At 53.2% G+C, this 27,336-nt stretch overlaps 2 long non-coding RNA genes across 8 annotated transcripts in view; one reads left to right on the top strand and one right to left on the bottom strand.

Moving 5' to 3' along the window:
- Positions 1-27,336, bottom strand: part of LOC143689078 (uncharacterized) — a 152,038-nt gene that overhangs the window by 94,808 nt on the left and 29,894 nt on the right. For 2 of the 5 annotated variants that reach the window (XR_013178547.1, XR_013178548.1), the window contains one exon: positions 25,575-27,190. This is a non-coding gene — a long non-coding RNA (uncharacterized LOC143689078). Of the gene's footprint in view, positions 1-17,575; positions 17,749-21,366; positions 23,079-23,423; positions 23,530-25,574; positions 27,191-27,336 lie in introns of those variants that run through there. The other 3 variants (XR_013178545.1, XR_013178543.1, XR_013178544.1) reach the window with 3 other exon arrangements.
- LOC143689079 (uncharacterized) overlaps positions 23,596-27,336 on the top strand; it is a 33,675-nt gene continuing 29,934 nt past the window's right edge. For all 3 annotated transcript variants that reach the window (XR_013178550.1, XR_013178551.1, XR_013178549.1), the window contains exon 1: positions 23,596-24,014. This is a non-coding gene — a long non-coding RNA (uncharacterized LOC143689079). The remainder of the gene's footprint in view (positions 24,015-27,336) is intronic.

The raw sequence follows: 27,336 nt of genomic DNA, 5'->3' as shown, positions 1-27,336 counted from the left end.
CACTTAAAGACCCAGTGGTTGGCCATATCAAAACTTTTCATCCCCATTTCCTTGGCTTTTGTGAAACAAGGCTCCTGGCTAGATATGCATCTCTGGGCATTCCCTCCCCTTCTGCACTCATGTTTCCCTGACCAGCCACCAAATGCCAGTGATTATAGGACCTCATCCTTGGCCCCTTCTTATCTGCTTCCTCTCTCTAGAAGATGAGACTTATTTCTGGGCACATGCTGATGCATCCCCTGTCTAAATCTCTTGCCCTGATCTTGCTCTTGACATCATCTTCTCTTTAGGTCTTCCTCTCTGCTGGCCTTCTCTACCTGAATCTTCCATGCACCTCCATACCACACACCTCCAAACAATCCTTCCATCCTCACCCCCACCAGCTCCCTGCTGCCGCCAACTACAGGAGGTAGAAGCCACACAAGCCTGGTACCAGCTCAGAAATGAGGATGTCCTCTCCACCCGCCCCTCTCCTTTGCCAGCCAAAGTGCCAGCAGTGGCTCCCTAGATATTTCTTTAATGAACCCTAATTCCTGATCCCTCCTATGGGTACCTGCCTCCTAACTGGACTTCCAGGCACCCCTCTTACACGCTCACACCAATTGGAAAATTGTCTGGTTTCCAATTTGAAGCCAGAACGAACTTTGTAAAATGCAGGCCTGAGCATATCTCTTCCCCTACCTTAAACCTAACTTTTCATTGTCTGTGGTAGTATTTTTCTCATCCAGTACTCCCCAAAGCTTAGGGGAGATGCTCAGGGAAAGGGAGCACCCAGTGGTCAAATAACCCTGGGAATGTAGCAAGCTGTGACCCCTCTCCAAGTATTGTCAAATCCAGCACATCAGAAGTTTATTTAATATATATTTCACCATCATTCTCTCAAATTTTATTGGTTTCTGTTCTTTACAACTGGTGTTTCATAAACCTCAGCCTAGAGCATAAAATGCAATTTCTACCAGGTTCTAGCGGCCTTTTGTGATTATGCTCGCCTTCTATCTCTGCAGCCTCATCTCTTATCAATCCTCGCCTCACACTTTATGCTCTGAGAGAAAAGTCACTGGGAGTGGGGGATCTTGCTCCTCCTTTTCCTCGCTGCCCTCCCCTCCCCTCCCCTTGTGGGCTCCTGGAATGTGCCAGCCTGAGAGCAGGGAGCTGACACCTGTGGTTAGCGGGAGGGTTCCTGGGCCAGGCACATGAATCAAATCTGACTTGGCAACTTGCACAATTCACTTTATTCCCCTGGGCCTCAGTTTCCTTAGTTGGAAAGTGGTTGCTAGTAATGACTCCTGCTCCCTAGGGCTATGGGGGCCATGCAATGTGCTGTCCTGCGTACAGCACCTAGGAAAGTACATAGCACCTCCTAATTTCTAGGCACGCTTTCGCTGTTCTCCAGTCTCACTCCCTTTCTGCTCCCTGATGGCTCTCATGAACTGCACTGAAGTTCATCTCTCTAGTCTCCATATTTTGTCTGCTCCCACAAAAAGCCCATTCAACTTCTCCCAGCCATCTCTTCCCCCCAAAAACCACCTCAGTTCCTCCCAAGGCAAGATGTGAAGCTCCCTTCCTTCTGGTTCCACTGCCCAGAGAATACTCCAGAAAGTTGGCATTTATCAAATTCTCAGGAGTCAGACTTCACCACTTCAGTGACTACCCCGAGGGGGTCTGGAACTAGTGGGGTGCATGACTGCCCCCTAAGCTCCACCTGCCTGCCCTTCATTCACAGGGTCAGTTGACATTTTCTCAGACTTGTGTCACATGCAGTGGACACTGTCACCTGAGTCAGTGTTTTAAAACTAAAAACTGTAGGGCGGGCCACGGTGTCTCAGTGGCGAGTGCTCATCTGCCATGCCGGGTTCAATTCCAGGTACCTGTCCTTGCCAAAAAAATAAAAAAACTGTATTAGTGGATGTCAAAACCAATTTAGTGGGTAGTTTCTTTTAAAGCGAAAGAAAATAGGATGGGACAGGATAGAACAACAGAATAGAATAGAATAGGATAGGATAAGATAGAACATGAATATAAATATAAATATGAATATGAGCACATTTTGTGCAATAATAAAGGTAATGTTGTATAATACATTTGGTTCGATTTTATACATCTTTTTGTATGTGTGTGCATGCTGATTGGGACATAATGTGAATTGTATTTTTTACTGTGGGTCATAGACAAAATAAGTGGGCGCTGGGAACCGTGTCGCTCGGTTCCAGAGACACTAGCAGGTGGGCTGAATGCTCTGCCTGGGCCACCCCAAGCCCTCGACCACAACCCTTCAATCCCTCCGTTCCTAGGGATGGGAAGACCAGCCTGTTTTCACAGCAATGGCCCAAAGGTCAGACAAATGTGTCCTCAGGTGTGCTCTCCGACGACTCAGGGACCCAGGACAGGAGGCTGTGCCTTCAGGAGGTTTAGTAGCAGAGAGAGGGCCAAAGGGACTGCTCGGTGGACGCCTGCACGTCAGAAAGGCGCGTTCCCAGGTGCCATGCACAGTGTACAGCAGGCGGCTGGGGAAAATGTGATGAATGGATTTACTTTCCCAGTGCTGCCACCCTACCATGCTCCATCACCACCTCAGCGTGCGCACACTCACACACACACTCACACACACTCTCTCTCAATTATAGCTTCGCTCCCTCCGCATTTTATTTCTCTTCTAGGTCAATGGTTTTCAATGTGTTTTCAAAAGCAGAATCCTTCATTTCAAAGGAAATCTTTAACAATACTCCAATGTATAAAGCACAAAAGCAATAAATGAACTCACAGAGCATTTAAATCTCCATTGTTTGATGGGAACAAATTTAGTTTTTGAGAAGCCCTGAAGTGTATCTTCAGAGCCTGGTTTGAAAAACGAGCACTCTGGAGAACCAGGCAACATCCGTCCTGCGCAGTTCCCACGCGGAAGGAGGCAGCGCCCAGCAGTCCCCTCGCCCTGCGCCCCGCAGCCCTCGGCCGCTGCCAGTCCTTGCGCTTCTGCTCTCTCTGGCTGTACAACCTCGGGCAAGCCATTCAGCCCCTTCAGCGCTCTGTTTCCCCATCATGAAGCACCAGGAGCAGATGGAGGCTGAGCAGCTTCCTTTAGGCTCACTCTGGGTCTGGAACCGAGATGGCGCAGTTCGCGGCGCAGTTCCCGGCACCCCCTAAATCCAGGGTCTGTGGCGGAGGGTGGAGTCCAGCTGCGCGTCCTCCCCACTGTCAGATTTTATGACCCACCCAGTGAGTCCCTACATGCCTCCGAGCTAGTTTTTACAATATTGAACTACACAAGCCACCAAGGAATCTGCTTTAGCAAGTATTATTGAGCTCTTACAATAGTGACATAACCAAAGCAATTCTTTCAACCCTTGATGGTCAACTAATGTTTATATCCATCATTATTATTTCCTCTGATCCTCACCATGATCCTGTGTCTCCACTTTACAAATGAGGAAGCAGGTGCAGAGAGGATAACGGAGTGAGAAAGTCGTCCAGCCAGAGGAAAGCGGGATTTGAGGTGGGTTGCCGCGGCAGCGTCTCAGCGTGGAAACCCTCGATACTGGATCGAGGTGTCTCCACTTCATGGGGCCTGCAGCGAGGACCCAGGAGGGAGGCGCACCTGCTCAGGGCAGGGACAGACCCAAATCCTATTGACCAGGGGAAAGACACCTGCGGCACCCCAGAGAGATCCAGTGATGCCTGCACGGACGCTACGCAGTGGGTGGAGGGAAGGGAGCAAACATGAGAGAGCGTTTCACTCTTATCTTTCAGGGACCCCTGGAATCTGCAACCATAACCTCTTTCTTTCAGCTTGTCCCGCGAAGAAGTGCAGAAGAGCTCTAAACCAAAACCCAGCCTTTCTGCCTGTTATGCTTTAGGCTTCGGGGTGGGCAGCAGGAAGCCCCTTTCCCGCCTACTCTTTCTTCATCAAACTTTCTCCCGGCGGCTTGCCTTTCCAGCCTTGTACAAGTTCTCATGAGTATTGAGTGTATCAGAGCGTTTCCCATTTCCTGCCTTAAACTGAAAAATGGAATCTAAGAGGCACCAGAAGGTTTAGGTCAGTTTTGTGCAACTGCCAAAGCTGATGGGGTACATTTTCATTCTATTTATATTATGTATTTCCAAAGTGCTCATTCATTTAACTGTGAAAACTGAACTATTCCCAAGTTATTTGCAAAGACAAAAGCTGTGCTATAGGCAGCAGACTTTGACCTAATCCTGAAAAGCAACTAGGGAATAAAATGCCCTTGAAAGTCTTCGGGCCCTGCAGGAAGGAAGCAGCAGGTGGAGGTGAGGAGGGGGACTGGCCACCTGGTGGTGGAGCTGGAAGGGTGGGAGGCAGCTCTGTGGGCACCCCGGGACCAGCTGGAAGCTGGTGTCCTGGCCTCAGGGAACCCCTGCCCTGGAAAGAGAGGTGGGGCATTCACTTCTCTGCTGCTGCTGCAAAAGGGATGCATTTCAGCCGCACCCCATTGGGCATCTCCAGTGTGAGAATCCACCCCAGGAGGGACTCACCGCCTACCTAGACACACCAAAACGGGCAGAGCTCCGACCATAAAGTGGAATACCTGAGCAGTGGAGGGATATGCAAGGTAAAGTAAAGGGTGAAGGAGCATTGCAAACAGCAGGTTCAGGAAGGTTTCACAGAGGAGGAAACCAGAGCTTGCAAAAAAGGGGGGAGTTTAAAGCAAAGCTCAAGGGAACAACTTGCATGATTATTTTTTTCTTCATACACATACACTTTACTGGGTTCTGTACCAGGCTGACATGTGTGTACTTTACATACAGCGATGTAAAGTGGGGGTTGTAGGGGCCGGGTCCTCGCCCAGATGCAGGGTGAGCCGTGAATATTTAGAGGGGTGGACTGTGAGCTCTGGCAGCTCCCGTAACATTGTTATTGGTGTGTTTTGTGTAAAGCTCTGGGAGTTTGTCACTGAGCCAGTGATACAAGGAGAGTGACGGTGGTGATCGTCGGAGGCCTAAGGCCACCCTGCAGATGTTCAGGCACCCAGCAGTGGACGCGCAGCTCTGGTCCCAGCCTCGCCGCCCACCCACTTCCAGTGCCTGGACAGCACCAAGCAAGGAAAGGCCTCGAGCCCAGACAGCACGTGGAGGAGCCCAGTGAACAGGGCTGGACACCCGGGTCAGCGCAGAGGTCTCACGTGGACACAGATCACAGCAGACGTCACCAGGGCAGAGCTGGTGGGGGGACAGCAGAGCCACCTGGAGCCTCTCCTGGGCCTGGGGGCAGCCGGTACTGGTGCGAGTGAGGAAAGGCTGGGAGGTGGGGCTCAAGGCCCTGAGACAGGATGGGCACTGAGGAGGGGTCCAGGTGCGGGGGCTGAACCGCTATTTTCAGCATCGCAAACATCCAGCCCAGTTCTCACTTCCTTCCTGTGGTTTCAGGAGGAGTTGGTTGGGGAGGTGTCATATGGGAACTTAGAGGCCACTAGCAAAGTTGCCTAAAATATCTTAAGGCAACGTGGTAGGTTGGTAGCTCTGGTATCTTTCCAATCAGTTAAGAGTCTACAAGCCAGAACTATGGAAACTGGGCTTAGTTTAATTCAGACCCACACACCCTTGTTGAAAACTTACTGCATATAGTTCAGGCACTGCGCCAGCTGTCAGAGGTACAGAGATGAATGACACCTGGCCATTCCTGCAGAGGTCCACCCGGCCCAAGGGTCCCTGCCGAGGTCCACCGGGCCCGAGGGTCCCTGCAAAGGTCCACCGGGACCAAGTGTCTCTGAAAGGTCCACCGGACCCGAGGGTCCCTGCAGAGGTCCACTGGGACTGAGGGTCCCTGTAGAGGTCCACCAGGCCCGAGGGTCCCTGAAAGGCCCACTGGGATTGAGGGTCCCTGCAGAGGTCCACCGGGCCCGAGGGCTCCCACAGGCATGTGGCAGTGCTGGTAATGGTGAGCCTGCAGAGGGATGACAGTGGGAACATCGACAGAAGGGTCAGTCCAGCCTGCAGAGGCCTGCGTGGGCTAAGAACCTAAAAGGAGATGCTGGCTGAAAAGGACCCTGGAGGATAAATCAAAGCTGCTCAGGCCAAAGTGGTGGAGTCTTCCTGCCAGAGGCAATACCTGGGTGAATGGCACAGAGGTCTGGCAGCTGCAGCTGTGGGACTGTGTGGTTATAGAGCCAGCTAACATATACCAGCTCCATGAAAGATTAGAGTGGACTGGCTTCATTAAAGTAGTAGAGTACACCACACATGCTAAAATAATTGGGAATGCTGCCTATACCAAAGTAATAGAGTATACCACCTACACTGAAGCAATAGTGTAGGCCAGCTGTACTAGAGTAATGGAGTATACCACCTACGCTGAAGTAGCAGCATATACCGGCTGTACTAGAGTAATGGAGTATACCACCTACGCTGAAGTAGCAGCATGTACCGGCTGTACTAGAGTAATGGAGTATACCACCTACACTGAAGTAACAGCATGTACTGGCTGTACTAGAGTAATGGAGTATACCACCTACACTGAAGTAACAGCATGTACCGGCTGTACTAGAGTAATGGAGTATACCACCTACACTGAAGTAACAGCATGTACTGGCTGTACTAGAGTAATGGAGTATACCACCTACGCTGAAGTAACAGCATGTACCGGCTGTACTAGAGTAATGGAGTATACCACCTACACTGAAGTAGCAGCATGTACCGGCTGTACTAGAGTAATGGAGTATACCACCTACACTGAAGTAGCAGCATGTACCAGCTGTACTAGAGTAATGGAGTATACCACCTACACTGAAGTAACAGCATGTACTGGCTGTACTAGAGTAATGGAGTATACCACCTACGCTGAAGTAGCAGCGTATACCGTCTGTACTAGAGTAATGGAGTATACCACCTACACTGAAGTAACAGCATGTACTGGCTGTGCTAGAGTAATGGAGTATACTGTCTAGAGCAATGGTTGCAACTCAGGATTTTAGCAGAAGACACTATCAGAAAACCAAGGCTGGGTCAGATGATCACGTGACCTTCGGCCAGTCTAAAGACTGTAGATTTCTCTGTCTTCCTGTCCGGGAGCTGTGGCGATATCCATGGCTGCAGTTATGGCTCTCAGGTTCCAACTTTGCTCTCCACTCTCTGGGTCCCATTTGCAGTCACGGCCTCTCAGCGCCCCTGAAGTGAGGCAGGGTGCAGGAGCCCAGGTGGTGAGGAGATGCAGGGCGCTTTACTTGAGGCATGTCAGGAAGACAGGCATCCCCACCACCCTCTGCAGGGAACTAGAACCACTGGGGCCCCAGGCTCGTCTCCCCTTGAGAAGACCACAGCCAAGGAAGGGTCCTACTATCTCATTTGGGGCAGGCCATTCAGAGGCTCGTATTGTAGCCGTCTGTTAGAATCCTAGGTTGAGTTCTCTTGGAAATACCCCTGGGTGGACATTTCTGTCAGAAGTTGATTGGGGTGTGCTGTCAACATGGAGGCAGCTGAACGGGGCATTAGGGTGGGGTGACCTGCAGTGCAGTGGAAACAGGGGTTCAGCCAGTGACCTGGGGGCCCTGAAACCAGGAACGCTCTTCAAAGACTTCACAGACAGAGGGCCAGCCCTTCGTACCCCCTCAATCCCCTCACCACCCACCCCTACCTCCACCTCCAGTCCTTGGCTGCAGGCTGCCCGGGGACAGAGAGAAATCCCAGGAGCAGGACTGGGCTGTGAGCCTCAACTTCCCGCAGCAGCACAGCCCAGGGCAGGTGGCCTGTAAGGGAAGCTCTGCCCCATGGAGGAGGGACAGCTGCCCGGGTCCTTCAGGGGCTCGAGCTGAGCCTGGGGAGCACCAGCCAGGTGGCAGCAGGGGAAAACTAACAGGCTAGGCAGGAAGTGGGAAGAAAGGAAGAGAAGGTGAGGAAGATGGATGAGGCTAAGGGGTGGCTGCAGATACTGTCAACTTTCACTAGAGAGGGGAAGGCTGGTGAGGGAGGAGAGGCTGGGCTTCAGCGGACGGGAGCCTGAGGGGTGTTCAGGGGTGTTCAGAAACCCCTGGCCCAGGGACACTCCCCACGGTCAAGCCTGATCGAGAGGGGGCTGGGGGTGCACAGTTGCTGAGAGCCTCGGGGGTACCCCCAGCCCTCTACTCACCTGGCAATAAGCACCTGCCCGGGAGCAGGCTGCCTCTCTGCTTGGGGCAGCACGGCCATGGCTCAGGCAGTGTCCTCAAACCTGGCTCCCTGTTTAAAGTGCTGGGGCTGGGTCCAGACAAGTCAGGTCAACCTCTCTCAGGATAGGAACGGGGCACCTTATTTCCCAAGGGCTCCCCAGATAAATCTGATGTGTAGATCAGGTTGAAAACCCACTGGTTCAGAATCAGATCCCTCCAACTGCACCATTTGAGTAAGTGGAAATGAGAAGGGTCAATCTAGAGGTAAAGGAAGAAGCTTCCTATTGCATTACAGATCAATAGAAAATAATTAATCCCAAAGGAGCTAGCCACAATGAAACATAGCAAGAGGCAGGGCCTGTGGCACTAATTTGGTCTGCGCTGGATCTCAGGAACTGAAGTTTCATTTTGGCGATGAGATTTGGTGCTCTACTGTAAGGAAATGCATGGAACAGCTCGGTGGGAACAGACTTTCTTTACACTTTCTCCTGTTCTCATCAACTGCCCTTCAGGGCTCCAGGCTCTAAGTCACTGTTAGATGGTTTGGGTGACAAAATCAATTTATCCTTACTGAAGAAACTGTAGAGATATAGAGAAGGATAATATAGAAAAATATAAAGAAAAATATTAACAAGAAAGAGAAGAACTTAACTCATCATTCAAAACTAGCCAGTTTTACAATGTTTCCATAAAATACACATATATACACACATTAATTATGTGTCTCTATTCATCAATATATGCATGTTCTCTATACACTTACATATATGTAGGTGCATGTATATATATATATCTGTCCATCCATCTGGATATCAGATACTGTGCTAAGCTTGAGGAAAAGTTTTTTGAAATATAAAAACAAGTTCAAAGTGACGATCTCCCATAGGATGACAGTCACATGACCTTCCTGTGAAGTTGCGCAGTTACAGGAGCTATTACAAGCAAAATGCTTAGGGCATTTAATACAGGGGGCATTTGCTAAAGCCTCAATAAGTGTTAGAAAGAGAGGGAATTGCTCAAGGTAGATAAGAGCACAATGAAGGTGAGAAGTTAAGGCAGGGTTCTGTGATCTCAGCATTGTTGCCATTTGCGGGGAGAATTCCTTGCTATGGGGAGCCAGCTCAGGTAACCTCACTAACCTTCGCCCACTGGTGCCGCCAGCACCCCCTCACCAGCACCAGCACCCCCTCACCACCGCCAGCATCCCCTCACCACCACCAGCACCCCCTAACCACCGCCAGCACCCCCTCACCACCGCCAGCACCCCCTCACCACCACCGGCACCCCCTCACCACCGCCGGCACCCCCTCACCACCGCCGGCACTCCCTCACCACCGCCGGCACCCCCTCACCACCACCGGCACCCCCTCACCACCGCCGGCACCCCCTCACCACCGCCAGCACCCCCTCACCACCACCGGCACCCCCTCACCACCGCCGGCACCCCCTCACCACCGCCGGCACTTCCCCACCACCGCCGGCACCCCCTCACCAGCACCAGCACCCCCTCACCAGCACCAGCACCTCACCACCGCCAGCACCCCCTCACCAGCACCAGCACCCCCTCACCAGCACCAGCACCCCCTCACCACCGCCAGCACCCGCTCACCACCACCAGCACCCCCTCACCACCGCCAGCACCCGCTCACCACCACCAGCACCCCCTCACCACCGCCAGCACCCCCTCACCACCTCCAGCACCCCCTCACCACCGCCAGCACCCCCTCACCACCACCAGCACCCCCTCATCACTGCCAGCACCCCTCACCACCAACAACACACCCTCACCACCGCCAGCACCCCCTCACCACCGCCAGCACCCCCTCACCACCACCAGCACCCCCTCACCACTGCCAGCACCCCCTCACCACCAACAACACCCCCTCACCACCATCAGCACCCCTCACCACCGCCAGCACCCCCTCATCACCACCAGCACCCCCTCACCAGCACCAGCACCCCCTCACCAGCACCAGCACCCCCTCACCACCACCAGCACCCCCTCACCAGCACCAGCACCCCCTCACCAGCACCAGCACCTCACCACCGCCAGCACCCCCTCACCAGCACCAGCACCCCCTCACCAGCACCAGCACCCCCTCACCAGCACCAGCACCCCCACACCACCTCCAGCACTCCTCACCACCAACAACACCCCCTTACCACCATCAGCACCCCTCACCACCACCAGCACCCCTCACCACCGTCAGCACCCCCTCACCACCGCCAGCACCCCCTCACCACCACCAGCACCCCCTCACCAGCACCAGCACCCCCTCACCAGCACCAGCACCCCCACACCACCACCAGCACCCCTCACCACCAACAACACCCCCTCACCACCACCAGCACCCCCTCACCAGCACCAGCACCCCCACACCACCACCAGCACTCATCACCACCAACAACACCCCCTTACCACCATCAGCACCCCTCACCACCACCAGCACCCCTCACCACCGTCAGCACCCCCTCACCACCGCCAGCACCCCCTCACCACCACCAGCACCCCCTCACCAGCACCAGCACCCCCTCACCAGCACCAGCACCCCCACACCACCACCAGCACCCCTCACCACCAACAACACCCCCTTACCACCATCAGCACCCCTCACCACCACCAGCACCCCTCACCACCGCCAGCACCCCCCTCATCACCACCAGCACCCCCTCACCACTACCAGCACCCCCTCACCACCACCAGCACCCCTCACCACCGCCAGCACCCCCTCACCACCACCAGCACCCCTCACCACCACCAGCACCCCCTCACCACCACCAGCACCCCCTCACCACCGCCAGCACCCCCTCACCACCACCAGCACCCCCTCACCAGAACCAGCACCCCCACACCACCACCAGCACCCCCTCACCACCACCAGCACCCCCTCACCACCACCAGCACCCCCTCACCAGAACCAGCACCCCCACACCACCACCAGCACCCCCTCACCACCACCAGCACCCCCTCACCACCAACAACACCCCCTTACCACCATCAGCACCCCTCACCACCACCAGCACCCCTCACCACCGCCAGCACCCCCTCATCACCACCAGCACCCCCTCACCACTACCAGCACCCCCTCACCACCACCAGCACCCCTCACCACCGCCAGCACCCCCTCACCACCACCAGCACCCCTCACCACCACCAGCACCCCCTCACCACCACCAGCACCCCCTCACCACCACCAGCACCCCTCACCACCGCCAGCACCCCCTCACCACCGCCAGCACCCCCTCACCAGAACCAGCACCCCCACACCACCACCAGCACCCCCTCACCACCACCAGCACCCCCTCACCACCACCAGCACCCCTCACCACCGCCAGCACCCCCTCACCACCGCCAGCACCCCCTCACCACCACCAGCACCCCCTCACCACCACCAGCACCCCTCACCACCGCCAGCACCCCCTCACCACCGCCAGCACCCCCTCACCACCGCCAGCACCCCCTCACCACCGCCAGCACCCCCTTACCACCATCAGCACCCCTCACCACCGCCAGCACCCCCTCATCACCACCAGCACCCCCTCATCACCACCAGCACCCCCTCACCACTACCAGCACCCCCTCACCACATCAGGGCGATCAGAAGTGTCTCCTGAGGTTGAAAAACATTCCTGGGGCCAAACTCACCTCCAGTTGAAAATCTCTAACCAAGATCATCAAATTCTAATTCCTTTTCTTTCAGTTACAAAATATACTTTAAACCATCACATGTGTAAATATAAAAATAATTGGGACCTAAATACACACACAATTTTATATTCTGTTTTCATTTAACATCACATTGTGATCATTTTCCTGCATCATTAGGCATTCATTTGTGATTTCATTTTTTACTGGCCGTATCACGTCCATCCTAGCAATGCCTGTTATTTTAATAATGCGCTATGTGAGGTTGGTTGTGTCAAGGTTTTGCTGTTATAAAAAGAAACAAACAAAAAACCGACAACATTCATCTACAAAATACACACAGACAGACACACACATTGTAGACATTGATCCTTGCCCAACTTCCACCCTTTTCCTTTGGATAAATCTCTAAAACTAAAATCACTGGAACAAAAATGATCAAGATCCTGAATTGTCTTGCTACGTTTTCTCAGGCTGATTTCCAAAATAGTCATCCAAATTCACTCTCCTGACAGCAGTCAAGCTGGAGTTTGGATTTTACCAGGTGCCTGGATCAGTGTGGTTTTAATTTATACCAACTGAAGGGGCTCTTTTGCTCTGGCCTTCATAAAAGTCAAAGTCAAAAAGATAGAACTAAAATCCAATAAATGCTATGTCCTGAGTCTGTGTAGATTTCATCATAAGTCACTGGCCAGACCATGAGGTTGATAAATAACACAACTGGGAAGTGCCTTTCTGGGGTTAACTCCACTCCTTCCCCACTGGGGACTTGATGAGAACCTTAAACAGTCACGTGAGGGGAGTGACCCTTTCTAAACGGGTCCTGGGCGCTCTTGGAGCCACAAGGAACGGGCTGGGCCTGCGGTTCACGACTAAGGCTGTCTGGTCAACCCCAGTTAGACTCGAGCCGTCCGACCAGGCTGGAGATCTGATTTCCATCCCTCTCAGGACATAACACTCAAGTCTTGTGTCAAAGAAGTTACTTCTTTTGGTAATATTCTAGAATCCCTGCAGGAGGCAGAAAATCTGCTGCTTCACCTCTCTATTTGGGGGAAACTTTTAAAAGCAGAAGGGGAGCCCAACTCTGCCTTGGGAAGCAGAGAAACCCTGTCGCAGCCGTGGGAGTGCTGGGCTCAGGTGTGTGGCTGGAACGTGGGGCTGGATCCCAGCCTCCCTGAAGGCTTGTGCAGCTCTGACGCTCTAGCACCCGCTCATTCCAGGCCCCCCACCGCTGTTTTTAATATTTCTGTGGAGACCGCAGGGGCTCCTTTGACAGCATCTGTGATTGAGGGCAGAGTGGAAAAGCCAACAAATCTGACTGTAAGTCCAGGTGGGCCCTCAGCACAGCCCAAGGGAGCTGCATGGATACTTTGGTCATGGCCATCTGATAAGTAACTAGACCCTCCACCTAGGACCCCCAGCTGGGAAGCCGCAGGGCTGAGGGGTGACCCCCAGCTGGGTCCTGAGACTGCAGGCTTGGCCTGGGCCGCCTGTGAAGTGGGGAAGAGTCACGAGGAGGAAAACAAAGGGGAGCTCCAAGAGGCCAGATGTGAAAGGCGGACCTTGCAAACAGACAGGATAGGGCGTTTTGCTAGAGAGCTTGGCCAAAACTGAGCAGGCCATAGGGGCCAGTGACTATTTCTGAGCAGGGGAATCCTGTTTTCAAATGGAGCTTTAAGAAGATGAAGCTGGTAGCGGCGACTGGGAGTGAGTTGGCCGGGAGCGCCCTGGCAGGCCGGCGACCCGGGTCACCCACCAGCGAGGGCTGGGCAGGCTCGCCGAGGCCAGATGGGAGCCCGTCGGCCCTGTGGCCTCACTGCGCGCTCAGCTGCACACCCGGCAGGAAGGCCCTTCCCACAGGGGAGCAAACGAAACCCGCGCAGAGGGGACCTAATCGCTTGGAGTTCACACCTGTTCAGACACGGCACCGGGTTCCAACCAAATCGGAAACCAGGGGCCCTTGTGTTCCTAGCACTGCCGCGGGCACGTTGCTGACCAGCTGCTGCTCACCAACGAGGGGCTGGAGTAGCCGCCACGGCGTCTGGGGGTGGGGCTGGGGAGCAACTGTCACTTCGCACAGTCAGGACACCGGCAGGGGGGACCAGCGCTCCTGCCTTCCCCTTTTCTTCCAAACACAATCAGGATCCACCACGTGGAAGCTGCAGAGAGAGCTGCTCTTTGTTTAGCTACCCTTTGGGTTTCACTTCTGCATCCAAAAATAAACAAATTTAAAAATCCCCCTGGGACAGTCACTGGGGCTGTAGGCCCTCTGAACTCAGAGGGGTGGGATGTGCTCAGAGAGACCCCCACACTGCAGGCTTGAGCTGTGCGGTCTTGTTGGGGCTCTGCACCCCCAAGACCCCTTCAGAGACTCTGCCGCAGCTCCCAGAATCACCCAGGAAGCCAGTGTCTGTGGACAGGAGAGTGATGGATGCACAGGGTACAGGTGGGGCTTTGTGCTGGGTTCTCTCTCTTCAACACACACGTGTGTGCAGAGAGAGGCACAAGCATTGAGCAATACCGTATCTTGGACCGATAGACTAAATCGGAGGCAGGGAATTCATTTATTATCTCAGAAAAATCACTCTTCTTTAGATGAGCAGCTGCAGTGTGCCAGGACCATTTGTGGTGATGAGATTCTGGATGAATAAAGAACCGAAGAGGCTTCTATGAATGCATGATGTAATCCGGGAGCCCATCACCTCCGCCATGTTCTAGTGGTTATAAGTAAGTCACGAATCCTGCCCACCCCCCAGGGGAGGGGATTGCACAAAGACATGCACACCAGGAGGAAGGGGGCTCTTAGGGGCGCCCTTTAAGTTTGTCCATCACAGAAGCCAAAGGGAAAAGGCCAACCAGGATGGGATGCAGGCAGTGAAAAGGCCAGGGTGGGGCTCGGACACGGGAAGCCAGCTGGATGCCCAGGGCCCTTGCTCTCAGGGCTCAGGGCGTGGGGGCGCCTGAGGGCGGGGTCGCCTTAATGTCCCGCCGGGCTGCCCTGCCCGCCTCTCCCTCGCCTGGTCCAGGAGCAGCACTGAAGAGCGGGGGGGCGGGGGGGTTGCTGGGCGCTGTGAATGCTGCCGCAGGGAAGGGGTGGGAAGGCCATCAGGGGATGAGATGGGGGCAGGGGGCACTGAGGCCAGACTGAGAGCTGAGGCCTGGGGAGCTGAGATTGTGCCCCTCAGGACCCCCGATACCTAGAGGGCGGATAAAAGTAACCCCCACCTGCACATTTAAGAGAGAAACCTACCCAGAAACAAAGGAGCAGCAATTAGATTTATAAAAGGCTTTAAATCCCCAATGATTGATGCCAAGAAGGATGGACCATTATCTCCAAAAATTATCACCAACCTAACACAAATATTAACAAATAATAGGCATTTTGGGCACTGGGTATGGCAATGTAGAATTCTGTACTCAAAACAACTATCATTTAATGATGAGATAAAGACTTTCAGATGCACAAAGACATACAAAGAATTTACTATCCATAGGCCCTCACCAGAAAACAAAATCAGTTAGAAAATGGAAAGGGATGGAAAAAATAAAAGTGAGCGCAGAAATGGGCAAGACAGATGTAACAATTGCTTGTAAGAAATTAGCAATAATTGCTACTTTGTGCTTTTAAAATGGAGAATTGAAAATAACACAGAAAATGCAAGGATGTTTAATAAATAAAGTCTTTGAGATAATTTGTGCGTTATGAGCTTTGATTGAGATACAGAATACATTTAAACATTGTTAGAAAAATGATTAGTTGAATATGACTGTTGGAAATAAAGTTTAACAACAGAAAGAACAGAAATCTTCACCCACTCCTGCAGCAAACATTCACGCCCCGGGCCCAGTCTGTGGGACTCCCTCTTTAGATGCAGCGATTCAAAGGTAAACAAGACAGAAAAGTCCACATGGATTTGCAAGTATAAATTATGGTATATTCTTACAGCGACCTTGCTTATTTCTGACAATGCTAAGAGCCACTTCAGGCTTCTAGACGTAAGTGGTGGATGTAAACCATAGAACAGGGCTATACGGCAGAAGCAGCCCTCTTTTGGGGTGCTCCCCTGCCGGTCCTGGAAATAGCAAGTTGTCTCGATGAGAATCCCTACGCCACTGCCCTTCAAGTAACACGACGGACACATGCTGCCTGTCTCTGTCCCATCATTTAATGAGGGCAGGCGCAGGTGGCTGAGCTGTCACAGCACAGCCCAGCGCGGAGGGTGGGAGGTGCACTGGGGCCCCCAGTGGGGTCCAGAGGGCCCTGGAGGCAGAGCTCTGCGAGCAGCTGTGGACTCGAGCCCCATTCTCCATGTGTGCTGAGCAACCCTGAACACGTCAGTCACCTTCTCTGAGCCTCAGTTTCCTCACCTGTAAAATCACCCCTTCGCGAGAGGTTATTAGGAAAGACACGTCATGACGGACTCGCTCACCGCCTGTACGCGCGCTTTCCCCAGGTCTATGGCAGGTGTCCGAACGCGGGCTGGAGCCACATCAGACACTTTTCTCATTTCTCTCCAGGAGGCTTAAGGGCATGCACTGGGTCTAATTTATCTCTGTGTCCCCTAGTATTGTCCTGTGGACATGGTCACTTCTTTACAAATATTCTTTAATTGTACGAAAGTAAATGAAACAAAATTGGATTGAATTGGCAAAGCAGCAATCTAAATCTGATACGACTGAAAGAACAATAGAAGACACCATTTCATTAAGGGCTTGGTTTTCCATGGCTTTTATAGAAATATTATATAAACTCAGAGAAGAGGAGATTGAAGTAGACTGCGCTCACACTGATCGGGATGAGTATTTACTGAGCCCTTGTGCTGTGCTTGGCACATCCTAACAACACACCAAGAACCAGTATCGTTACCTTCCTCTGGAGAACCTAGAGGTTCAGAAGGCCAAGGACCCTGCCCAAGGCCCCAGGAGGAAGAGGCGAGAGCAGGGGAGGGGCCCCGCGCAGCCCCCGCAGCCCCCACAACCGTCTCCTCCCCGTGGGTCAGCCCCAGGCCTGGGCAGCGCCTCTGCTGGTCTCCAGTCTCTCTCTCTCGTTTCTCATGCTACTCTGGCTAAGCTGCACTCACCATGCCCGCTTTCAGTTACAGCCTGCAAGCCATTGCTTTGAAAAACATAATTTATTTTACCAGTCAGATCAAATGGAAAACACAACTGTGTATTTAGATACTAATTAACCTTTCACAGCTGCATGGTGCTCCCTCTCTCCCTCTCTGTCCCTCCTGCCCCTCCCTGCCTCCCTCTCTGTCCCCCTCTCTCTTCCATAAAGCCAAGGCATCTTGGAGAGCAGTGCAACTCTTGCCCCCTCTCCCTCTCTGAGTGTGCAGCCCTCAGCCCGCGGCTCCGTGGACCACTGCGCGGCACTGAGACCCCGGAGAAGGCGGAGATGGGTGCAAGGGCACTGAGGGGCTTTAGTCAGTGTTGAGGCTTCTGAGCCCCTCGCTGAGGGATCTGCCTCGTCCACTCCAAGGATGGCTGTACCGAAGGCCCCTGCTCAACTGTCTCATCAACCATGTTCCTGCCTCCTTTATGGAATCTCTAGCAGTAAAACAGGCATGGGCTTTGGAGGGAGGCAGCCTCTCTGTTTAAATGAACTTCATGCTTCCACGCAAACCGGCTTAAGCAGCATTCCATCAGTGGCTGCAGATGAACATTCTAATTTTCTCATATAGCCTCGACTCAAACCTCTCCTCCTCAGCTGCTCCTTCCTCCTCAGCCCTCCCACCTTCTTCCTTCTTAGCCAGCCCCTCCAGTGCAGGGGCCTCGCGCTGACGGTGGGTTTGGAGTAGTGATACACCCTAAGGTACAACCACTTGCCACTCACCCACTCAGAAAGCCTCCTCCGTCCCCATTCTTTGATCAAGAGAATTTGACAACAGGTTTAGTTTTGGGTAGGCTGAGTTTGCAGCTCTGGACACATTGGCACATCGCTCCAGGAAGAGATGAAGACGATACAAGCGGAGGCTGTCATGGAAGGAAGGAAAATTCAGGGGATTTCTAAAAAAAAAAAAGAATAGTAAATGGAATCAGATATAACAGAGAAGCACAATATAGTAATGGAAGGAATGTGTTTATTAGATATGGGAAAAAAAGACATTGATGCTTTCCTTTGTCAGATACATTTATGGGAGTTAGAGAATAAAGACATCAGATTGCAATGAGGTGGAGAGAGATGAGAGGAAGTTGAAATAGAAAGTACAGAGCACCATTTCAAAGAGCCTCACATGGGGCTCAGTATATAGGAGACTCTCAGTAGATGCATGCTGAATGAGCAGAAATGGAGGCAACAGACAGAAATAAAGGCGGGAATCGCAGAGCCTTATCTTCAGAAAATGTCCTCAGGATTTTGCTCTCAAAAGGAGTTCATAGTCTAGCTATGCATATAAGTAGACAACTATCAGTTACGGTATATGTTTTATAAGGTGAGCAATTAAGCATTAAATTGTGTGTACTATATCAGGGCAAGACCATGAAGTCGATTGCGTGCTTTGTTTACAATCAGGGCGTGATGTCTTCCAGACGCTGTTAGTGCAGCCTGAGGTCTGCTCCTCAAGCCAGAGTCTGCGTTGGACTAGCACGTGGAGAGGTCCTCTATCTTGTTATTAGTTTACATTCATCGACCCCCTGGGGACTGATATCCATTCATTCATCCATCAACAGGTATCACTTGAGTTCCTACAATTTGTAAAGCAGAACGACGTCCTTTTAGGTGGGCGTTGGCCTGGACGCCCACTGTCCAGGGGGAAGACTGGTGTGTGTGCATCCCGCGGGGGGGGCATCAGATGTGGAAGCAGAACTGCACCGAGACCCTAGCCCTGGTCTGAAGTTGCTGACAACCGTGGGTTTGGAGTAAGGGGAGTGAGCCGGGTGGGCTTGAGGACCGTAAACTTGAAGCAACACTGGTCTGATGCCTCCATTGCTGTGTGCGGTTCACATGGCCGGTTGACCAGATCTACGCATGGGTAGGTTCAGGTACTCCTCTCCCTTAGAAATCACCAGGGAAAACAAAATTCATTCTTGGAGAAATGTCTTTGCAGTGAGTGCATAAGTGAGAGCCGAGAGCCAGGGATGGTGAGGCACGAGGACAGGTTCACCTTTCCAAGGTCCGGTACACACCAGGAATGGAGCCAGTCAGTTCTGAATGGGAGAGTAAGTGGGATGTGCGTGCAATGGGTTTCACAAAACATGACTGAGCTGGAGGTAGAGGTTCACTTTTGCTTGCCTCACTGGTTCCAGCCCCTGTTTCTTGCTCTTTTTTGTTTGCCTCCTCACCTGGATTAAAAGGTCCTTTTTCAAACCCTGCTTTGTGCCCATTTCTCCCAGCCTCTGAGGGTAAGGACGAATGTGTGTGCAGTAAGTCCTAAGGACAGTTAGTTACAAACTTAAGAAATTTCTTCCAGAAACTTCTGTGCCCACGTATTTCAAATTAATAGCTAAATAATAGAAATAATGAAACTAGCAATGGCCATGAAGGATGGGTTTGTTATCCCCATTCTACAGATGTGGAAAATGAAGTCCAGAGAGTCAGTGACTTGCCTGAGACACCTCTGCTGGGAAGGGGGCAGGACCTGTGCTCAAACCCTGGTTAACTGGACTCTACCTAGCAAGTGCCCAAAGCCTTGGCTTTCTTCTCAAGAAAACAGGGATTCATCGCAAAAGTTCCCTTTTGTGTCTTTTCCCCTAGCACCTAGCGCTGGGTGGTGCAGGCATGTGCATTCGTTCCAGGATTTAGACGAGGGCCAGCAGGTGGCGCTGGAGAGCAGGCACCCGCTCGTGGCAGGAGCTGGCGGCCAGGTGGTCCTGCCAGAGTTCACACCTGGGCGGGCTGTCCACGAGGAGACCCTCCCTCCCAGTGTGGGCTGGGCGGCACGCTGGGGGAGATGAATTTTTGTGAAATAACTCTCCCAGTGCTGAAAGAGCAACGTCAGACTAGAGCTTCCTGCTTAAACTTAAGATCCAGGAATAGCCCTAACCAGCAAGGGGAAATCCGCGAGAGAAGCAGACTCACCCCACCGAGTCACAGGTCACCAGCCTGACGTGACCTGCAGGAGCAGCCCTGAGCTGCAGTCCTGGTTTTCTCTCTCTCTTGTTTTTTATTTATGTGTGTTCCACCAAATAAAGTCAACATATGGAGATTGGTTATGTCTGAAAACTTTCTATCTTCTTCACATTTTTAAATAAACTTTGCATTAGAACAGTTCTAGGTTTGCAGAAATATTGAGAAGATAGCACACACCATCTCGTCCACCCGCCAGCCGGCTTCCCCATGACTGACTTTACATTAGGGCAGTATGTTGTTACAATACCTTACTTTTAACTAAAGTCTGTAGTTCATTCTGCTTTCCTTAGTGTTTCTCTAAAGTCCTTTTCCTGTCCCAGGATCCCCTCCAGGGCCCCAGATTCCATTCAGTCATCAGGTGTCCTTGGGCAGCTGTGGGCTGTGGCAATCTCTCAGCTTGGCCTTGTTTTTTATCTTGGCGGCTTTGGGACACTGCTCAGGCTGCCCCACTACTGGATCTGGCTGATATTTGCTCATGCGTAAGTAGGAGTCACGCGGTCCCAGGAGAAAGGTCACAGGGGTGACGTGCCATTTTCATCACCTCAGGTCAGGGCATGCATGTCACATGATTTACCACTGACAGTGATAAATCGTCACTTGGCCAGGGCAGGGCCTGCTGGCTTCCCTCCCTCCCACACCGCATGCTGTGCAGGAGGCCACCGCGGCAGGGGGACAGCCAGCTCCGCTTCCTCGAGGGCAGATTGCCGACATGAAGCATGTGGCATTTGCTCCCCCTTCATTAATTAATGCACTCATTTGTTTAAATCAGCATGGACTCAAAGGTACTTATTTTATACTTAGAGTTATAATCCAATGCTGCTGTGTTTTGTTTCTGAAATTTTCCACCTTTGGCCATTGGGTCTTCAGTTGGTGCCTGTGCTCCTTTCACATATTCCCCCAGCTGGGCTTGTTTCTATGTTTGCTTTTGACCATTTGGATTCCCTCCTTCCTTCCTTCCTTCCTTCCCTCCCCCACACTGGTCCTTTCTCACACCGCTTTGCCAGGTGCGCTGAGCACCAGGTTCCTGAGAACAAGCAGTCCCTGCCGTTGAGTCCACTCAGCCAGGCCGAGGAGCAGGCGACAGGGGCGGCTTCACTAGGAGGTGGTAAATTCCTAGAAAGGAAAATGCAGGGCACCTGACATGGTGCCCGGGTGGGGGCGCTGGCTGCACCCTGGTGCCGTAGGAGAATGGAGGAGCTGAGGGCAAGGCCGTGGGGAGCCACCTCAGTGCATGGCGAAGGACAAATAGCTGAAAGTGGCCAGAAAAAGCAATTCCTGAGACCACTGGGGAGAGGGAGGCAAGGCCAAGCAGAACCTCTCCGGCCAAGGAGCCCAGCCGACCTCGCCCTCAGGGATGCGGACGACCCCCTGGGCAGGCTTTGGGAAGTTGACTGATTTGGATTACTCCCGAGTGGGGTGGAGGGTGGGCCAGCTGGAGCTGCGGGGGTGGGCGGGGAGGGAGGGTGCAGGTGCTGACTCACTGTCCCTCTGCGACCTTGGGAAATCATCTCATCTGTCCACGGTTTACAAATCATGAAAGCAAGCAGGTTGGGGAAAGGAGAGAATAAACTTTGTATTTTTAAGAACAAATTATACATCAGGCACTAGGGTAGGAAATTTATATTCATTCACTCATGTATTCATTAAAGGCAAAGATGATGGGCCAGGCACTGGAAAATGTGATTTATATTCCGTGACTCAGACTCATTCGACTGATTATTTATTGAGGACCAATACATACAAGTGTCTCTAATTCCTGCACCCCTCACAATACGAGGTATCATCAAGCCCATTTTACAGATGAAGAAACTAAGGCTCAGAGACCTTAAGCAGCTGGCTCCAAGCCCACCTAATAAGTGGGGGGTCATAGCCACATCCAGGTGGCCCAATTTCCAGGGCTTGTCTCCTCCGTGACTGAGAAGGGCTCCCCAAATATTCTGGGCCCACAGGCATCTGTCGCAGGGGCTCTGGCAGCCCCCTGCAGGCACCCAGTCCAGGGCCAGCACCCTTCCCTCTGGGACCCTCACTAAGTCGTGTGCTGTGTCCTGGGTGGGAAATTTCCCTGTGGATTCCGAAACCGGCTCCTGGTCAAGTTATGGGCCAAAAGGGCCATTCATTTCACAACATTCCCAGCCTCTCCTGACAGTTCCTTTCCCCGGCTGATCACACAGAGATGGCAGGCTACAGGGTGCCACTCGGCTGCCCGCGCCCCTGCTGACGGATGAAGCCAGGGCTCTGCAGGGAGGCTGTGTTGGGCAGGGCCGCGCACCATCCTGGGGGGAGGCTGGGGAACGACAGGCTGAGCGGTGGAGCAGCTCAGCCAGGGGAGAGAGCACTGCAGCCTGAATTCCAGGTACCAAATGCAAATCCGGAGGTGCTGAGCCTCAGCTGTCCACCAGGACCCAGTGCTGGAGCTGGACACTGAAGAACTGGCCCCTGCCCACCAGCCTCTGGCTGGGCCTGCGCCGCTGGCTTGTGAGGTTGCTTCTTCCAGAGAACCAGCGCCATTTTGCTGGGCGCCTCCCCAGAACGGTGCCCGTATCCCCTTCTCCATGCACGTGAGAGCAGCGCTTTTGTTCATCATGAACAGGTGGTAACAGGTATGATAAAACACACCCACTACGCTAATAAAACTCAGTGCTCAAATCAAGCAATAAAATTGCCTGTTCATATGCATTTAGATATCTCCCTGTGTAATAAAAAAATCACACTCCGGTAAGAAGAATCCCTGGCGTTGGCGGGCAAAGTCCTCCTACCCCACCTCCCAGATCCTTTGATTTAACAGAGCCTGTAAAATCCAGTGGAGGGCAGGAGAGGACAAGGGCCTCGGTTTGCATTTTCACCCCTTTGTGGTGCCCTGGGGCTTAGAAGGGAGGCCAAGGTGCTGCTCTCCCTCCTGCTGCAGGACTCGCTGAGAAAATGCACAGGAGCGTTGGGGTGAAATGTAAGCCTTCTCCCTCCCCCTCCTTCCACATGCCACAACTTCAGTGCCTCGTCCTTACCCAGTGAACCTGGCTAGCATGTTAGGGCACAGTCCGTATGTGCGGGATCGGCTTGAAAAAACGCCGTTTATCCTTCATCAAAAACCACGGCGCAGCCTTGGTGGACGCCCGTGGGTGGCCTGCCCGCCGCACCTTCGCCCCGCAGCTCACGCACGGACTGGGGCCCCCAGGGGCCTTGGGATGTGGTCTGGGGAGGGGACTTCCGGCAGGTAATAGTTTCCTGGCTTTCTCGTGCAAAAACACAAGTAAATTTTGCATCTTCATTACTAAATAGAAAACATAATTCTCAATTAAAAAAAACAAACAAACGATTCATTTAGGATTTTTATACTATCTTCAAAAGTCCCAAAGTTAAATCAAATAGATAAACGAAGTTGACTGAGAAGGTGGGGAGAAGGCTCTCAACTTTTGCTTCATGAGACAGAATGTCAAGCAAACGAGCGTATAAAGCGAATGTAGAAGTGGACGAGGGGTGCTGGGTGCTGCCCGGAGGGGGACGTGCAGGGCGTGCTCTGGGGAGGGCCTGCCGTTCTCTGGGAGGGTGAGCAGAGGTCTCAGGGGAACAGGAGGACCGGAGAGCAGGTGCAGGGAAGGGTTTCCCCTACATTCACCTTTTGGCCCCTTGAGAGTTAGGCTGGCTCCATCTGACTCGTCGTACGCGTGAAGCCAGCGCGGGGTCCCGGAGCGGCGCCCGGAGGTCTCGGTGATGGCATCGCGCTGGGGAAACAAAGGACGCGTTAGCATCCTCCCCTGTGACGTCGTCACTCCTCACGGTGAGGGCCTCAAACCGTGCCCACGCCAGCCCTGCTGAGACACGGCTGAGCCGCTTCGGTTCGCTTGCTTGAGGTCTCTGGTCCTTGACCTAGGCTGTCGCTTGAGGGCAGGGGGCACGGGGTCTCCCGGACTCCCCGTACTTCCTAAGCACGCGGGGCTCGGCTGGGGCTCGGCTGGGGCTCGGCCCTGGTGCCCGCAGACAGTAGTCCCAAAGCAGCGCGGGCTGTCGCAAGGGCGACTGCACGGGGGCCCCCTGACTCGAGCCCAGTGTCAGCTCCGAATGAGAGGTGGGCCTGGGAGTGGGGATGACGGCCCTCTAACTCCAGCATCAAAAGCAGGAACCGACAAATTACAGCACGAGAGACTTAAGTGAGCTTCAAGGAGGAACTCAGTGGCAGATTAGGACCTGGAAGATCCTTCCAAATCAGGTAATGTCTCGGGAAGTTTATCTTTGTTAGCGTGAAACTAAAGTAGATGGTTCACCTGGAGCAAGCCCCCTAGAAACAGTTCAGTAATTGTTTAGAAATGTTTTTCTTGTTTTGTGCTAACAGGAAATGTTAGAAAATGGGGCAGATGTTGGGGGAAGCTGGTTAGAAGGAGGGAGCACACCTCTGCACCTGGCTGACCATTGCTTCCTTTGGTCAAAAGAGAGGGCCTGAGATTCCACGATCTTCACAGCTAGAATGACCCTGTGGGATCGCTCTGGAGAAAGGAGAATTAATTACCTTCCACCCGCACTCACTCTATTGTCCTTTCATTCCACAGACATTTGTTGGCAGACCTCGCCCTGTACTAACCAGTAGGGGTAAAGAAAGGCACAAGACAAAGCTGCTGCCCTCCAGAAAGGCCATCTGAGAAATGGTCCTGAGACTGTAGATATTTCTCCCCTTAAAGCGTCTTAGAGCTCTGTGGCAATTCAGAGTCTTGTTCCCCTTTAGGGCTCAGAGCTGAAAAGAAGCTCGAATAAGAAAGTGTTAGAGGTGAAAAGGATTCTTAAATAAGCTCTAGTCCTTTCTAATCCCCAGCTAGTGTTTGGAGCACCGACCCAGCAGTGTCCCCCTTGTCAGGGCCTCACCTTTGTAGGTTCCCCTAAATGGAGACTTTACTGCCCAGTGTGGCCCGTTCTCTCACGAGGCAGCCTGGCAATTAGGAGTTGGGACCAGACTCCAGAGGTCTGTGTGGCCTCTTAGGGAACACACATAACAGGCCTAAAAGGAAACCCATATCCTCATGGCAGCGTTGGCCTTTCTCCCTTGTGACCTTGGGAAGGAATCATGACCTCTCTGTTCTCACAGTTTTCTTATCTGTGAAATGGGGATGTCCTGCTCCCATGTATAATTCACCTGGGGATTTAAAGATGCTTGATTTGTGTGCTGGTGTGAAACTGTTGTGAATTCCAGAAAAGCCATGTTCTTTAATCCTCATTCAATATTGCTGGGTGGAATTTCTCTGATTAAGTTGTTCCCATGGAGATATGAGCCACACAGTTGGGGGTGGGACCTTTTGATTAGATGGTTTCCACAGAAATGTGTCTCCACCCATTCAAAGTGGGTCTGCTTACCGGAGCCCTTTAAAAGGGAACCATTTGGAAAAAGCTGCAGAGCCCATGCAGCCAGAGACCTTTGGAAACCAAATAAAGCACCCCTGGGGAAGACTTGAAAAATTAGAAGAGAATGCTAACAAACGTTGCCATGTGCCTTCCTAGCTGAGAGAGGTGTCCAGAAGCCAGAGACCTCAGCAGACGCCAGCCACGTGCCTTCCCATCTGATACAGGCGTTCCGGATGGCATCAGCCTTTCTTGAGTGAAGGAAACCTCTTGTTGGTGCCTTAATTTGGACATTGTCATGGCCTTAGAACTGTAAACTTGCAACTTAACAAATTCCCTTTTTAAAAGCCATTCTGTTTCTGGTATATTGTAATCCAGCAGCTTTTACCAAACTAACACAACTCATAAATGCAATAGCATTCACTAGCCGGGGTTCTGCAAGTGGCGTTGCTATGACCAGTACCTCATCACTGGTGCTCATGTGGCTGCTAGCAGCACAGATGATATATTCAAAGGTGCTGTGAGCCTAACGACGGCCCCGAAGTACATTTCACAAACACCGACAGCATCACTGAGGCCTGGACGCCTACGCTGCAGTCCACGTGTAGCTCAGAGACCCCTGGGCGTCCCTCCGGGGGACCTGGCTCCCCACTGTGTCCCTGGGAAGGTGAGGGGACTGAGCCCCGGCTGCCTGGAGGTCAATCTCAGTTCCCCTCTTGGGAACTGTGTTCCCCGCACTCAGTTCTGAGAGATGGAGACGATGACAAGGCTGCTGTGAGGACGGAGCGTGTATACGGGGCTCCCTGGACCAGTGCCCAGCCCACTGCAAGCTCGAAGCAGGAGGCAGCTGCCACTGGTTTATTCTACACCAGGTCGGCCCCCGCCTGGCCTTGCACTTCCTTGGGGCGTGGGGCATGCAATGGCTGTCACAGATGGTGATTTGTGCCATTTGTCACGGTGTATGTGGCAGGGCGAGGCGCTGGGCAGTCAGGGGTGTGGAGCGTGAGATGGCTGTCTGCGGTGCACGTGGCAGGGCGAGGCGCTGGGCGGTCAGGGGTGTGGAGCGTGAGATGGCTGTCTGCGGTGCACGTGGCAGGGCGAGGCACTGGGCGGTCAGGGGTGTGGAGCGTGAGATGGCTGTCTGCGGTGCACGTGGCAGGGCGAGGCGCTGGGCGGTCAGTGCAGCTCAGGAAGCATCTGCGAAGCCCCATGTGTGGGCTGCACTGTGTCGAGCGGGGCATCGAATATGCCTCAGCCAGGTTGGCTCTGGGTAGGAGGAGCGCATGAAGTTACTCAACGGGCCCATCATGCTTTCCTGCAGGGACTGAGGTGACCCCACCCTTTGGCCACTGCAAAACTTGCCCCCCACAGCCCACACTGGTCACTCCGTCCCTTTGGGCTGTGGGTCTCTGGCTAATGAACTGCCGTGGACCTCACCCACCCAGGGTGGGGTGTCCAGCATTCGGCCAGCTGGGGCCATTAAGGGTGAGGGATCTGTCCTTCACCAGCGGGGAGGACAGGGCCCTGCCTTTTCGTTTTCCTCTGGACCCCCCAAATTAGGAAGCTCTCCTGCCTCGACCAGCCCTGGAGGCCTTGGCCATCACTTGCCCTCCTGCTGCCCTGGACAGGGGCCGTAGGCAAGGGCAAGACTCCTTGTTCCAACCCTGACCCCAACCTCACTCCCCCCAGCCCATGCCCGTCACTTGGTCTCCATGCTTGCAGCGTGACTCCTCGGGGGGCCCCGGCGTTGCTGCAGGAGCTCCTGCCGCCCGGGACTGCTCACTTGTCACACCGGCGCCTCACCGGGCAGCAGCTCTCTTCTCCTCCAGCGGAGAGTCAGATGGGTCAAGAATGAGCAGAAAACTTGGTGTCTCCAGTTTTCACCCCTTCTGGTGGGGTTTGTTACAGGGACGGGGGGGAGGGGCGGAAAGCTCTCCCAGGCCCCAAGGATTTGCCAAGCGCTGCCCACCCCACCTGCCTGCACACACCCCTTCAGGGCTGGCCCCAGCTTTGCTCTTACCTTGGGGGTGGGGGGTAGGGGTGGGGGCGCAGATTTTGCTATAAAACCAAAAGGAGAAATGCTTATATCTGTCCTGAGTGGTGGGGGGTGGTGAAAGAGCAAGTTCAAAGCTGGGCCAGTGAGAGGACTTCGTCCCATCAGGAGGCCGGGCTGACAAAGACACGGAAAAGAAATTCTGCCAAGA

The sequence above is a fragment of the Tamandua tetradactyla genome, chromosome 6 (genome assembly GCF_023851605.1).
Source record: "Tamandua tetradactyla isolate mTamTet1 chromosome 6, mTamTet1.pri, whole genome shotgun sequence".
Lineage (NCBI taxonomy): Eukaryota > Metazoa > Chordata > Mammalia > Pilosa > Myrmecophagidae > Tamandua > Tamandua tetradactyla.
The sequence above is the reverse complement of the archived record's forward strand: the minus strand, read 5'-3'. Positions and strand labels throughout refer to the sequence as shown.